Below are 13,896 nucleotides of genomic sequence, written 5' to 3'. Positions count from 1 at the left end.
TGTTTAAAAAAATGGAGAGAAAATATGTAAAAAAGGTATAGTCTAAAATTGGGAACATGCTTACATAAAATATTTTTTAAATGTTGTAAGTGGTATGATAAATATATCTTAGAAAGGCACAAAGCATTTAGCTGAAATTGTAAGGGACAGTTTATGTATGGTACATAGAATGGTGTTAGTTTCAAGGACTCCCTGTGGATTGGCAAATATGAAGAATTTTGGTGGGTGCTGGGCATAGGGGCTGTCCCTGGTTGTCTGGTGCCTGGCCCCTGGGGTGATTAGGGTGAGTACCTAGTGGACCTGGAGTGTGAGGACATCATAAGGCAGGTGGTTGAGTGTGTGGACTTAATCGGCTGCTCAAAAAGGGACTGACAGACATCTGGTGAAGGCCTCAAAACTGGGTCAAGATAGCACAAACAAGCAAAAAGCTATTAATATTGAAAGTTATATTGATTTACACATTCAACGAGCATTTGTTTAGTACCCTTAGGTATACACTCATTAGGTATTTGATGTATAGAAATGAATAAGCCCATGTTCTCAGCTTTTGTAAAGTGCAGACAGTTGATAATCACACAAATATACTCATTTGTATTTTAGAATGATCTCCCAGGAAGCACAATGAAACTTGAATAGAGACCCTCAAACTCTAGAGACATTAATAAGGTTAAAATTTTTCCTTACAATACAATCTAGAGTTAATTTTCCCAGAACTGCAAGGGAATATCCCTTCCATGTGGTTCCTTGGGGTCTGATTTTCTTCTATTTTGCTTTGCCAGGAGAGTTTTAGTTTCTTCATCAAGGTGAAGTTGGTTGGCCAGTAATGATTCCTCATTTCATGAGGAAATATCAAACAAACTTCAATTGAGAAATATTTTACAAAATATTTGATTTGAAGTCTTCAAAATGTCAAGATTAAGGAAATCTAAGAAATACTGAGAATGTATTCTAAATTAAAGGAGATTACAATGTGTAACAAATAAAATAAGCATGTGATTAAGAATAGTATCCTAGACCAAAAAAACTAGCAATAATAGAAGTATTCAGACAATTGATAAAATTTGAATCAAAACTGGAAAATAGATAATAGTAATATATTAGTGTTCAATTTCCATATTTCTATAATTTATGGTTACATAAGGGATTATCTTTGTTCTTAGGAAATACATTCGGAAGTATTTAAGTTTAAGGGACATGCGATCTCCAATTTACTCTCAAATGATTAAGAAAAATTATTTATATATAGTTATAAACATATATATATTTCATACATAAATATTTACATATGTGGGATATATATATATATTTGTGAGAGTGTGTAACTATATACAGAGAGTACAAATATATACTCTGTGTGTGTATAATATGCACATAGGGGTCAATTGAATTTGTCTGGCAACTTTTCTGTAAATTTGAAGTTTTGTTAATGTAATAATTCACAGAAATTATTAAAAGACATAAAATGAGAGGAATCGAATGTGGAAAAACAGGGAGTCTAAGGGGAGGAGCATCGAGCAATGGTAGTAGCCTAGAGACTGTGAAACAATTTTTTAAAGAGAAACTCCTAAAAGTGTGCAGATGTAGAACAGCTGTATAACAAGAGAACTTTTATCACAAGGATGTCTAATATTCAACTTTATATTATTCCATTGCTTCAGTATTAATCCCCTTTGTCACTTTGTTTTCTCCAATTCAACGAAGTTGGCTGCAGTTTAATAACCCTTTGTGAGAGGTTTTCTTTTTTCTTTCTTTCTTTTTAATATTATGAGAGGAGACTTACATGTGTAGGTTGAATAAAGGCAGAAGGAAGAAGAAAGTCTCACTAAATGAGATGGAAATTAAATTGAATTTCAGCAGCATTTTTTTAATTTATTTGAGACAAAAAGTAAATCCCCAAGAATTTGCAGACATTTAAAAAATGTTATTTGATTTCTCATAGAACCTGTGGAGAGGAAACTATTTGTAATTTTATTTAATTGTCAAGGAGCAGGAGAGTCTCTGCTGATATCTGATTCCCAAAATAGTTATAGTCTACACAGAAGAGTAATCTAAAATGGTGACTAGGGGATATGATCCCAAAGTAGAAAGATAACCAGAGAAAATGTAGCCAATAAAAGCAAAGGGAACAAATAAATATTTTTCTGGGTGAATAGAGAAGACAGTGGAGATAGACAGAAAAATCCACGGTATTTACCCACTTAGCAACTTTTTAAGAGCTTCGTGTACAATATGGTGAAAGTACTGGTTTCTGGGGGTTGGCAAATGAATTTGAGTTTAACTTGTGAATCTGAGATATGTGGGTAAATTTTTTAGGAACTCTTATCGTAAAGGTTCATGTTATCACCTATCATACCTAACAATCCAACAGAACCCTCTGGTTAGCAGCTCTAACTGACTGTTTTTCAGGTAGTTTTCCTCCTCTTCCACCAAAACACTTTTCAGAGCTCCTAGATGACTTTACTTATCCTGGCATGTTTCTAACATATGCATTGCGACAATCTCTACTACTGCAGTTCTGCCCAATTTATCTTCCTTTTCTGTCTCCCATCTGAGACCCTTAATTTTTCCTTTAATAAGGGTGGTAAAAAAAATCCTCATTTAATCATCTGCACACTGCCAGGATGTAATAATAGCTCCATAAGTAATTATTGAATGAATAAATTCTTACTATTTACTAAATATTTGTTGAGAATAAATTTACCAAACCTGAACTCTTACAAAGGAGAATTGGTGATTGGCAAAACTGCTAAGAAGAGAAATCTGCTGTTTGGTAGCACCAAAAAAGGCTGGAGCACAGAGGCCCTTGAGATGCCTGGAGATAGGTTCACACACCAAACATCCTGTGAGGACAAGCAGGAAACAAAGGACAGGAGGTCCCTGTTTTCAGCCCTGCTTAGGCTCACTGGAGCAAACGCAGGAAAAAACTCTGCAAAAATCATCACTTGTAAAGTGCCTGCCACAAAGTTATCTACTGAACTTGAATACTTGGCAGAAATTGACTGCCAGGCACCACAGAACACAATTACTAGCTTCTATAAATTTATGCTTATTAAATTGTTGAACAACTTGAAAATCTTGGAAATCCATTTGTATAGATTTTGAGCTTTTTTTATTGGACAGTAATATAATGTGTGAAAATTTTTTTCTTCAAAAGGAGGAAAGTGTATTATTTCTCTAGGAGAAATCAAGACACCTTTAAGCTTAGCCAAGACTCTCACTATGCACAGTACTGTGCATATTTATCCAGCCTGTCCCTAGCTTAAAATAAATAAAAGAGAAGATAAAACCACATTTATAACCAGCTCCTTTACTCTTGTACACATTTTTCAGATAGATTCAGAAATATGTGAATAATTCATAGCTCAAATGTGCTACCATTTCAATTAATAACACCACATTGTGGTTGCTTCTTTGTTAGAAACTAAATGTTACAAATAATTGTCTCCTAGACCCTCTCTCTTTTCACTTTCCACGAATCACCCTTTTTAAAGGCCCAGATCTGAAGGTCTGTATGTTTCTTTTAAATTTATGAAAATATTCTAAGAATTTCAGAATTTCTCTCAGTGGCATTTTTCAAATTGGTATATCATGAGTGTTATTTCTGGCCCTTCCCTTTTATATTAGCAAATATTTATTAGGACTTTTCCTTTGCCAGAAATTTTACAAGCATATTTCATTTAATCCTCAAAATGCTCTAAGGGGGTTTCTATTATTTATTTTGCTTTACCGATGAGAAAAATGAGTTTCAGGGAGTTTCACTCATTATTCTAAGGTTACACAGCAGAAAGGTGACAAAACTAGGAATTTAGTCCAATCCAGGCAATCTGACATCAGGGCTTATATGTACACTTTACACTACTCTCTCCCTCCTGATTTCTTGTCAGGTGATAATGATGTTAAACATATGATTACTTTTGACTGACTGGACCAAACTATAATAGCATAATAGATTAGATTACAATAACTTAACCTGTTCCCTTGCAGAAAATAAATAACAATTATATTGATGAGGCAGGGGAACAATCCCCACATAATACAGTCTAACAGTTCTCAGAGTGCTGTCCCCAGACCCACAGCATCGGCATCACATGAATACTTATTAGAAATGCATGTTATTGAGTCCCATCCTAGACTAGTGAAAAAGAAATTCTGGGGAAACAGCTATCTGTGTTTTCACAAACCCTCAAATGAATCCTATAATTATTAAAATATTAAAAACAGTGCTATGGGCAAGGGATCAGCAAATTACTGCACATGAGGCAAACTTAGCCCCCATTTAATTGTTTTTATGGTTTTAATATTTTATTGTGATAAAATATATACAGCATAAAATGTTATTTTAAACATTTTCAAATGTGCAATTCAGTAATATAACTACATTCATAATATAATATGACAACCATCTATTTCCAAAAATTTTCCATCATCTAAAACAAAAATTCTGTACTCATTAAGCAATAACATCTCTTTACTCCTCCTATCAGCACTTGGTAATTTCTAGTATATTTTCTGTATGTATGAATTTCCCTATTTGAGGTATTTCATATATGTGGAATCATACGACATTTGTCTTTTTGTGTCTTGCTTATTGCACATATCATAATGTTTTCAAGGGCTATCATATTGTAGCATATATTAGAACTTCATTCATTTTTATGGTTGAATAATATTTCTTCCTATTTATATACCACATTTTGTTCATCCTTGCATCTGTCAAGGACACTTGGGTTGTTTCTCCCTTTTGGCTATTGTGAATAATGCTACAATAAAGGTTGATACACAGGTATCTGTCTGAGTCATTCTTCTCCCTTCTTTTGGTTATATACCAAGGAGTAGATTTGTGGATCATATGTTAATTCTATGTTTAGTTTTTTGAGGAACTGCCAAACAAATTTCCATGGTGACTATATCATTAAATATTCCCACTAGAAAAGTAAGGGTATTCCACCTTCTTTACATCTCAGCCAACATGTTCTTTCACACTTATTTTTTTTTAAATCCATTATAGCCATCCTAAGTGGTGTGAAGTGCTATCTCATTGGGGTTTTGATCTGTGTTTCTTCAATTACTGATGCTGTTAGATGTTAAGCATCTTTTCTTGTGCTTATTGGGTATTTGTATATCTTCTTTGAAGAAATGTCTAGACAAGTCCTTTGCATACTTTTAAATAGGGTTGCTTGTCATTTTACAATTGAGCTGTAGTTATTTATATATTTTGGATATTAAATTCTTATTAGATATATGATTTGTAGTTATTTTCTCACATTCTGCATGTTGTCTTTCACTGTCTTGATAATGTCCTTTGATGCACAAAAGTTTTAAATTTGGATGAATTCCCATTTATCTATTTTTCTTTAGTTCCTCATTCTTTTAGTGTCACATCTAAAAATCCACTGTCAACTTTAAGTTCATAAAGATCTACCTCTGTGTTTCCTTCTAAGAGTTTTATAGTTTTACTTCTTAAGTGTTTAGATCATTGATCCATTTTGAGTCTTTTTTATTTTTTTACATAATGTGAAGTAGAGGTTCACGTTCATGCTTTTGCACGTAGAAATCCAGTTGTTCCAGCACAATTTGTTGAAAACTGTTGTTCCCCATTGATTAGATTTGGCAGCCATGTTGAAAACCAGTTCCCATAAATGTGTAGATTTAATTCCAGACTCAATTCGGTTGATCCATATGTCTATCCTTATGCCAGTACCATGCTGTTTTATTACTGTCACTTTTTAGTAAGTTTTGAAATAGTGAACTGTGTGTCTTTCAACTTACTTTTTCTTCAGGAGTGTTTTGCCTATTTGAAGTCTTCTGGAATTGCATACGAATCTGAAGATTGGCATTTCCATTCTTGCAAAATGACTTGGAATTTTGATAGAAATTTTGTTGAATCTTTAGATAGCTTTGAGTAGTGCCATCTTAACAATGTTAAGTCTTTCCATTTATATAGATGGGATGACTTTTTTTTTTTTTTTTTTTTTTGCGGTATGCGGGCCTCTCACTCTTGTGGCCTCTCCCGCCGTGGAGCACAGGCTCCGGATGCGCAGGCCCAGCGGCCATGGCTCACGGGCCCAGCCGCTCCGCTGCACATGGGATCCCCCCAGACCGGGGCACGAACCCGCATCCCCTGCATCGGCAGGCGGACTCTCAACCACTGCGCCACCAGGGAGGCCCGGGATGACTTTTTTTTAAAAGACATTTCTTTCATCAATGCTTTATTGTTTCCAGTGTTCAAGTTTTCATCTTCATTAAATTTATTCCTAGGTGTCTTAGTCTTTAGATACTATTGTAAATGGAATTAGTTACTTAATTTTCTTTTTGGATCATTCATTGAAGGTGTAGAGAAACACAAGTAACTTTTGTGTTGACCTTGTAAAATGCAATTTTGCTGAATTTGTTTAATTTACTCTGATAGCTTTCTGTTGGATTCTTTTGGATTTTCTCTATGTAGGATCATGCCATCTGCAGAGAGAGATAGTTTTACTTCTTCCTTTCCTGTTTGGCTGCCTCATGTTTATTTTCCTTGTTAATTGTTCTACAAGAATTCCAGAACAGTGTTGACTGGTGAAAACAGGCATCCCTGACTTTTCTTGGTGTTAAGGAAAAGCTTTAAGCCTTTCCCTCATTTAAAATACCTAACAGGTTAGCTGTTAGGTATTTTATAAATTTCCTATGTAGTATGGAAGAAGTTAACTTCTATATCTAGTCCTCTGTTTTTTTTTTTTATCATGAAAGGGTTTGGATTTTGTCAAATATCTTTTCTGTGTTGATAAAGTTGCCATTTTTCTCTTCTATTAATGTGCTGTATTCCATCGATTGGTTTGCTTATGTTGAATTACTTTTGCCTTCCTGTTGGTCATGGTGCATAATCCTTTTAAGGGATTTGGTTTGATAGTAGTTGGGTGAATATTTTTGCATCTACCTTACGAAGGCTATTTGTCCGTAATTTTCTTTTGTTATGATGTCTTCATCTACATTTGGAATAAGTGTAATGCTGGCCTCATAGAATGAGTTAGGATGTGTTTCCTCCACTTCTATTTTTGGAAGAGTTTGAAAAGAATTTGTGTTAGTTCTTTAAAGGTTTGGCAGAATTTACCAGTGAAACTCTCTAGTACTAGACTTTTCCTCTTTGGGAGATTTTTTATTACAGTTGTAATCTCTTTGTTATTCTTTTGTTAAGGTTTTAAAATTTTCTTCTTGAATTAGGTAATCTGTGTGTTTCTAGGAAATTTGCCAATTTCTTCTGGTTATCTAATATATGGTACACCATTTTTTATATTATTCTCTTATAATCTTTTTAATTTCTATAAGATCAGTAGTAATGACCTCAATTTTGTTTCTGATTTTAGTTTTTTTCTTTTTTTTGTTTGTCAGTCTAGCTAAAGGTTTGTCTATTTTGTTGATCCTTTCATAAATACAGCGTTTCTTTTTCATTGTTTCTATTTTTTTCTATTCTCTATTTAATTTATTCCCATTCAAATCTTTATTTTCCCTCTTCTGCTAGTTTTGAGTTTAGTTTCCTCTTCTTTAACTGGTTCATAAAGGCCTAAAATTATATTACTGATTTGAGATCTTATTTTTTTAAATGTAGGCCTTTACAGCTATAAATGTGCCTCTGACCAATGCTTTTGTTTCATCTCATGTTTAATATATTGTTTTCATTTTTATTTATCTCAAAGTATTTTCTATTTTCCCTTCTTTGACCTACTGGTTAAGAATATTTTGTTTAATTTCCACATAATTATGTATTTTCCAGTTTTATTTCTGTTGTTGATTTCAAGATTCATTCCATTATGGTCTGAAGAGATACTTTATATGATTTTAATCTTTTAAAATTTATTATGATGCTTTTTGTGGGCTAACTTATGGCCTATCATAGAGAATTGGTATTCTGCTATTATGGAGTGTTCTATATATGGCTAGTAGATATAGAGGCACACCTAGGAGATATTGCAGGTTTGGTTCCAAAACACTGCAATAAAGTGAATATCACAATAAGGAGATTCACACAAAATTTTTGGTGTGACTGATAAGACTTACTTTTTGGTTACTGATAAGACTTACTTCTGCCATTTTGCTATTTGTTTTTGGTATGTCTTACACAGTTTGTCTGCCATTTCTTCCCTTACTGCCTTCTTTTGTGTTTAGTTCGTATTTTTTGTACTGAAATGTTTTAAATCCTTTCTCATTCCCTAATGTGCATATTTTTTAAATATTGTCTTTGTACTGACATGCAGATTGCTTAAAATTCTATGTTTAAAACCATCTAGTTTTTTAAAACCAACATAACTTCAATAGCATCAAACACTGTTCCTATACAGTTGGTCCCCCACTGTATGTTGTTTCACAAATTATAGCTATATTCATTCCATGCCAATCATCATAGATTTAAAATTATTTTAAAGTATTTTTCTTTTATATCATATGGGAAATAAAGCTGTCACTACACACCAAAAACACAGTAATACTGAGATGTATAATTCCCTAAGTAGTTAACTTTTCTGGAAATCTTTATTCATCTGTCTTCAAGTTAATGTCTTGTGTCCTTTAATTTCAACTTGAATGACTCCCTTTGGAACTTCTTACAGGGCAGGTGTACTAGTTATGAACCCCCTCAGCTTTTGTTTATCTTGAAATATCTTAATTTCTCTCTCATTTTTGAAAGAGAGTTTTGTTAGATATAAAAGTATTGATTGACATTTGTTTCTTCTTCATTTCAGGACCTTAAATACATCTTTCCTGACCTCCATGGTTTATGATGAGAAATTAGCTCTTAATCTTATTTAGGGTCCCTTGTACATGATGAGTTGATTCCCTCTTGCTGCTTTTAAGATTGTCTCTTTGTTTTTTGGCTTTCAACAATTTGACAAAAATGTGTCACAGTGTATATCTCTGAGTTTATCCTACGTGAAGGGTGTTGAGTTTCATGAATTTGTATGCTCATATATTTTCTCAAATCAGGGAAGTTTGCAGCTATTATTCTTCAAATATTCTTTCTGCCCCTTGTTCTTTGCTTCTGGGATTCCTATGATGTGCATGTTGATCTGCTTGTGGTGGTTGTCTCAAAAGACCCTTTGGCTCAATTAACTTTTCTTCATTCATTTTTTCTTTCTGCTCCTCAGGCTGGATTTAAGTTTCTTGTTTTCTTGATTCAACATTGGCTTTGTTGCTATAAATCTATGACTGTTTTCCAGATTTCTGGCAATGTTGTTTCTAAGAGTTCCTGCTTGTTTTTGATGTTTCTGTGGAGGAAGAGGAAGTTGGAATTGCTTCATCCAACATTTTGCTGATGTCACTCACCTCGACCTATTCTATTAAGTAAAGTTTGTCAGAATACAACCATTTCCATTCATCCACATATTCTTTTTTTCTTAAGTTTTTTAAAAGTATTTATTTATTTATTTTTGGCTGTGTTGGGTCTTCATTGCTGCATGCGGGCTTTCTCTAGTTGCAGTGAGTGGGGGCTGCTCTTTGTTGTGGTGCACAGGCTTCTCATTGTGGTAGTTTCTCTTATTGCGGAGCGCGGACTCTAGGCGGATGGGCTTCAATAGTTGTGGCATGTGGGCTCAGTAGTTGTGGCTCACAGACTCTAGAGTGCAACCTCAGTAGTTGTGGTGCACGGGCTTAGTTGCTCCGCGGCATGTGGGATCTTCCCGGACCAGGGCTCAAACCCGTGTCCCCTGCATTGGCAGGCAGACTCTTAACCACTGAGCCACCAGGGAAGCCTGTCCACATATTCTTTATGGCTATTTTTATGCTACAATTTAGTTGAATTGTTGCAGGAAAACCATGTAGCCTAGAAAGCTAAAATAGTTACTATCCAGTACATTACTGAAATGTTTGCTGACTCCTGCTATAGGCTATTGAGGTCCAGAATTAGAATAGTCCAAAGAGAAACTGTTGTATAGCCCCTTTTTAAAATATATATCTTCAGATTTAATAAGAATCTACATTTTTTGAGTACTTAGAATGTACCAAAGAGTTTTGATCTCTTCCTTGAAATTTTACCTGTTTTGGTTAAAAAAACAAAACAAAACTGGAAAGAACATTTCAGAAATGTTCTGACTCAGCAAGCTAGTGAATCTTAGGACTGAGATTCAAACAAGGTGTGGCTGATTCCAGCGCCAAGCGTCCAATCATTTGAATCATATATTTTAGATAAAATTGGTCTGTCTCCATAACAAAAGCACTGGGATTACACTCGACCTGTAAATCAGTTGTATATAAAGACGTTATTATCACGCCAGTTTGTTTCAGAAGAGCTTTGGTATTCAAAGCTCAAAGCTAATATCCTGAGTGTCAGTTAGAGCCAAGAATGAGCCTGTGATGTCATCACTACACCCACCCCTGCCACTAGTGAGCAAAGAGTTTTAGAATGGCCAATTTATTTGCCTGGTCTTTATTAACACAGTCAACCTAAATATGATGTTAGATTTAATCATAATAATGAGCCTCCTTTTTATAGTAGCATAGATGGGGGTTAGGGTGTTTGTTCCTTATATCTCTAATGACACATTATATATAGTATAATTGTATTATTTCAGATTATATTACATCATGTCAAAATACATAATTTAACAAACCGAATACAAAACTCCAAGCTGGTTTGCCCAGATCCACACTGTTTCCTTTATCCCTACCTAAGGTAGAATAAATTGTCAGAGTCTCCAAAAATAGCTTTCATTGAAATGGATGGAACTTCTAAGATCATCAGTGACTTTTACAAGGATTTTTATAACATTATTCTTCAGTAGTAAGCCATCAATTTAATTAGTTTTCTATTTGCATCTTTAATACGGATATTTCATAGCAATTTCAAGAAAAAAATATGAAGGCAAAATGAGAGAGAAGAATTAACATTACACATGTTCCATTTCCATTAACTTCCACTGTCTCCAAAAAGAAATTTAGATAGTAGCAGCATAACTAATGGAAACAGCACTGAATTCATAGCAGAATTCATAGTGCTGAATTCTGCTCATAGTTTTGATAATAATTAACTTGTTCAACTTGGGTAAGTAGTGGCCAGTGTGTTCCAGGTTCTTCAATGGTAAAATTATTATATAAGAAGATATTATATCAGTGCAAGATGTACCTCATATGATTGTTCAAGTGGCTAAAGAGACTCCTCTAAATTAAATGTGTCTCCCCAACTCCAATATGTCCTCTTGTGGGTTCATTCTGTACTTAGCCTTGTTATCAGACTTGCAGACCTACATTGTAACTGCTTATTTACTTGTCTGAGTTCTCTTGTTATTGGTTTTTGAATACTATTTTGTTCATTTGTCTTTTAAAAATATCTGGTACATAGTGGGCCCTCTACAAATATCTGTTCAGGAAAAAATATAATCTCTATTATTCATTCCATTCTGAAACATACACAGACACGCATACACACATGCATACATAGATAGATAAGTGACAGGTAAGTAGGTGGGTGGATAGGTTGATAGATAGATAGATAACAGATAACCAAGGTTAATGGCTGCAGATTTTTATAACAGAATCAAAGTGTTTAGTGTTGTTGATTTTGTTTGAAATTAACTGGCATAATTGATTTCACTGACAAATAATATCTATATATCTGATATTATTATCCCTGACATATGTTAATTAGATGTTTGTATGAATGTCTCACATCACCACTTCTCACCTCAGTGATCCTTAGAGATATATTTACTTACCAAAATAAAAAGTAATTTCTCCTAAGCAAGTCTATTATGAATTTGTAAAAGATGTTTTTTTCCAGTGATAACTTCAAATGTCATTGAACCTATTTAAATAGAGCTTTATATCACATACCTTATGTTCAAGTCTTAGTGTGCAACCAAATGGACCTAATGAGGCAAAGAGAATCAGGCTTCCCAAAATAATCATAATCCTAGATTACCTCTCAAATAAGGTTTCAGTTTATACATTCTAAACAAGTATGTTTTTACATTAAATGCAGTATACTGTCAGTCATTTTTCTGGTTTACACTTGTTTTGGTGTCCATCTTTGTTCATGTAGATGGCTCTGAAGGTGATAAAGCATCTGTGTGTCTAACTATATCTCCTTTCCTGTTTCACATCCTACAGCAGCATTTCCCTTTCACTCAGACTGTTCAAGTACTCCTATTTGTATATAAACGCTTCATGATAATTTTCTCTTTTCCCTCTAAGGCTACATCATGATACTTCCTCTACCTAGTTTTATATATTTAGGGAGTGTCACAGGTTTTCCTGCCAAGGGGGAGAGGGTAGGTAAGGGTAAAACTTCCCATATTTTTTCTCTAGCCATAAACTAGTGATATTTATTTTCTCTTAAATCACAAAGTATGATTGCTGTAGTACTGTTTCTAAGGCCTACTTTCTTCTTCAAAAATCCTGTAAATTGAAGTGGATACGCAGTTTCGAATAATAATAAAAAAGTAATGTATTGGCCTTGACATCTGTGGTTTGTAGATTCTAGTCTCTAAATTCTCTAGCTTGTAATGTTTATTAGATAACCCATGTAAACTGTTCATACCTACTTTATGTTAGTTTCATCATCTATAGAATGTACTGTTGAGCAGAGGTAAGAATGCATTGCCTGTATGTGAATACACACTTAGATAGATTGAATGATAGATGGATGATACACAGATAGATAGATAGATACATACATACATACATACTTTACAAAGCAGTTTTTACAATGTAGTTCTCCCATCACAATATGTTCCTTTAGCTATACATCTCCTGCAGAAAGAGATAAAGTTATTAAAATGTTATTTTTACAGTTGCCTGTACAAAGATGGATTACAGAGAAATGCTGTTCTTCTTCAGAAATAGTATTTGTAAACAAATTTTTTAAACTAGACAAACCAAATTAGTACACTATGAAATAATTTTGTTTTGTTTTTAATCAGTGAACATAGATGATTAGCTTATTCAGTAAGTCTTTCAGAAGAGTGTTAATATCAAATATATTATAGTGTTTAATTTGTTCAAAGCTCAGTTCTTACAAAAATCAATGCTGAAATCCTGACAACTCTGAGGGGAACTTAGTATCAAATCTATATATACTATTCTTCCATTTGCACGAGACCTGATTTGTAGAAAAATTAAATGTGAAATTTTGTAAGTCATATGTGCTTTATAATCATTTCTATAAGAGAAAGGTTTTCTTGTGGCTTCTAGAAATAAATATCACATATCTAAAATAAATAACTGGAAGGCCAAGAGAAATTTGTATTCTCTTTCATTTTTACAGCTAGGGAAAGAAAAAGTAAGAAGTAGCATAATTTAGAGTGCAAAATATCCATTGAAATAATATTTTATAAAATGAAATATTGACAAAATAAAATGAATGGATGTGTTTTTAGATGTGTATGTGTAAAGATGGATACTGTGGATACCTGATGGCTTCCTTGATTAAGCCACAACTACTGAGCCTGACAAATGTAATATATGCAATTCTAAAATGGTGGTTAGCTCTCATTCCTGAGCTCATATTATCAGTGGGTTTCATTTCACATTTGGAGGCATCCCATTATTTGGGGAACTGGAAAACAGATGTATCTGTGAATTGTCTGTTTACCTATTTTGAGCTGCCACATGTAAATAATGTAGACATTAAGCATATTACAGCATTCTATCTACTGCTCACATGGCAGAAAATATCCAGGAAGTAGTCAGAGGGGCATATGCATACTTGTTAAGTAGCCTGGTTCTCCAGTAGTCAAGCAAGTATTGCTAAATTTGTTTCACTCTTGAGAAATCAAGCTTATAGTTGAGTTACACAATCCAATAACAACTCTCTTCGAGTACTTGAGGTAATTTACATAAATAAACATATAATAAAATTAAGCCTTTTATCATTCCCACTTATAAATGAGGAAACAAAAGTCTGAGTTATTTAAGTAACCAAAATTACAGTCA

The sequence above is a fragment of the Mesoplodon bidens genome, assembly GCF_964165515.1.
Source record: "Mesoplodon bidens genome assembly, chromosome: 1".
Classification (NCBI taxonomy): Eukaryota; Metazoa; Chordata; class Mammalia; order Artiodactyla; family Ziphiidae; genus Mesoplodon; species Mesoplodon bidens.
Note: the sequence above shows the minus strand (reverse complement) of the source record.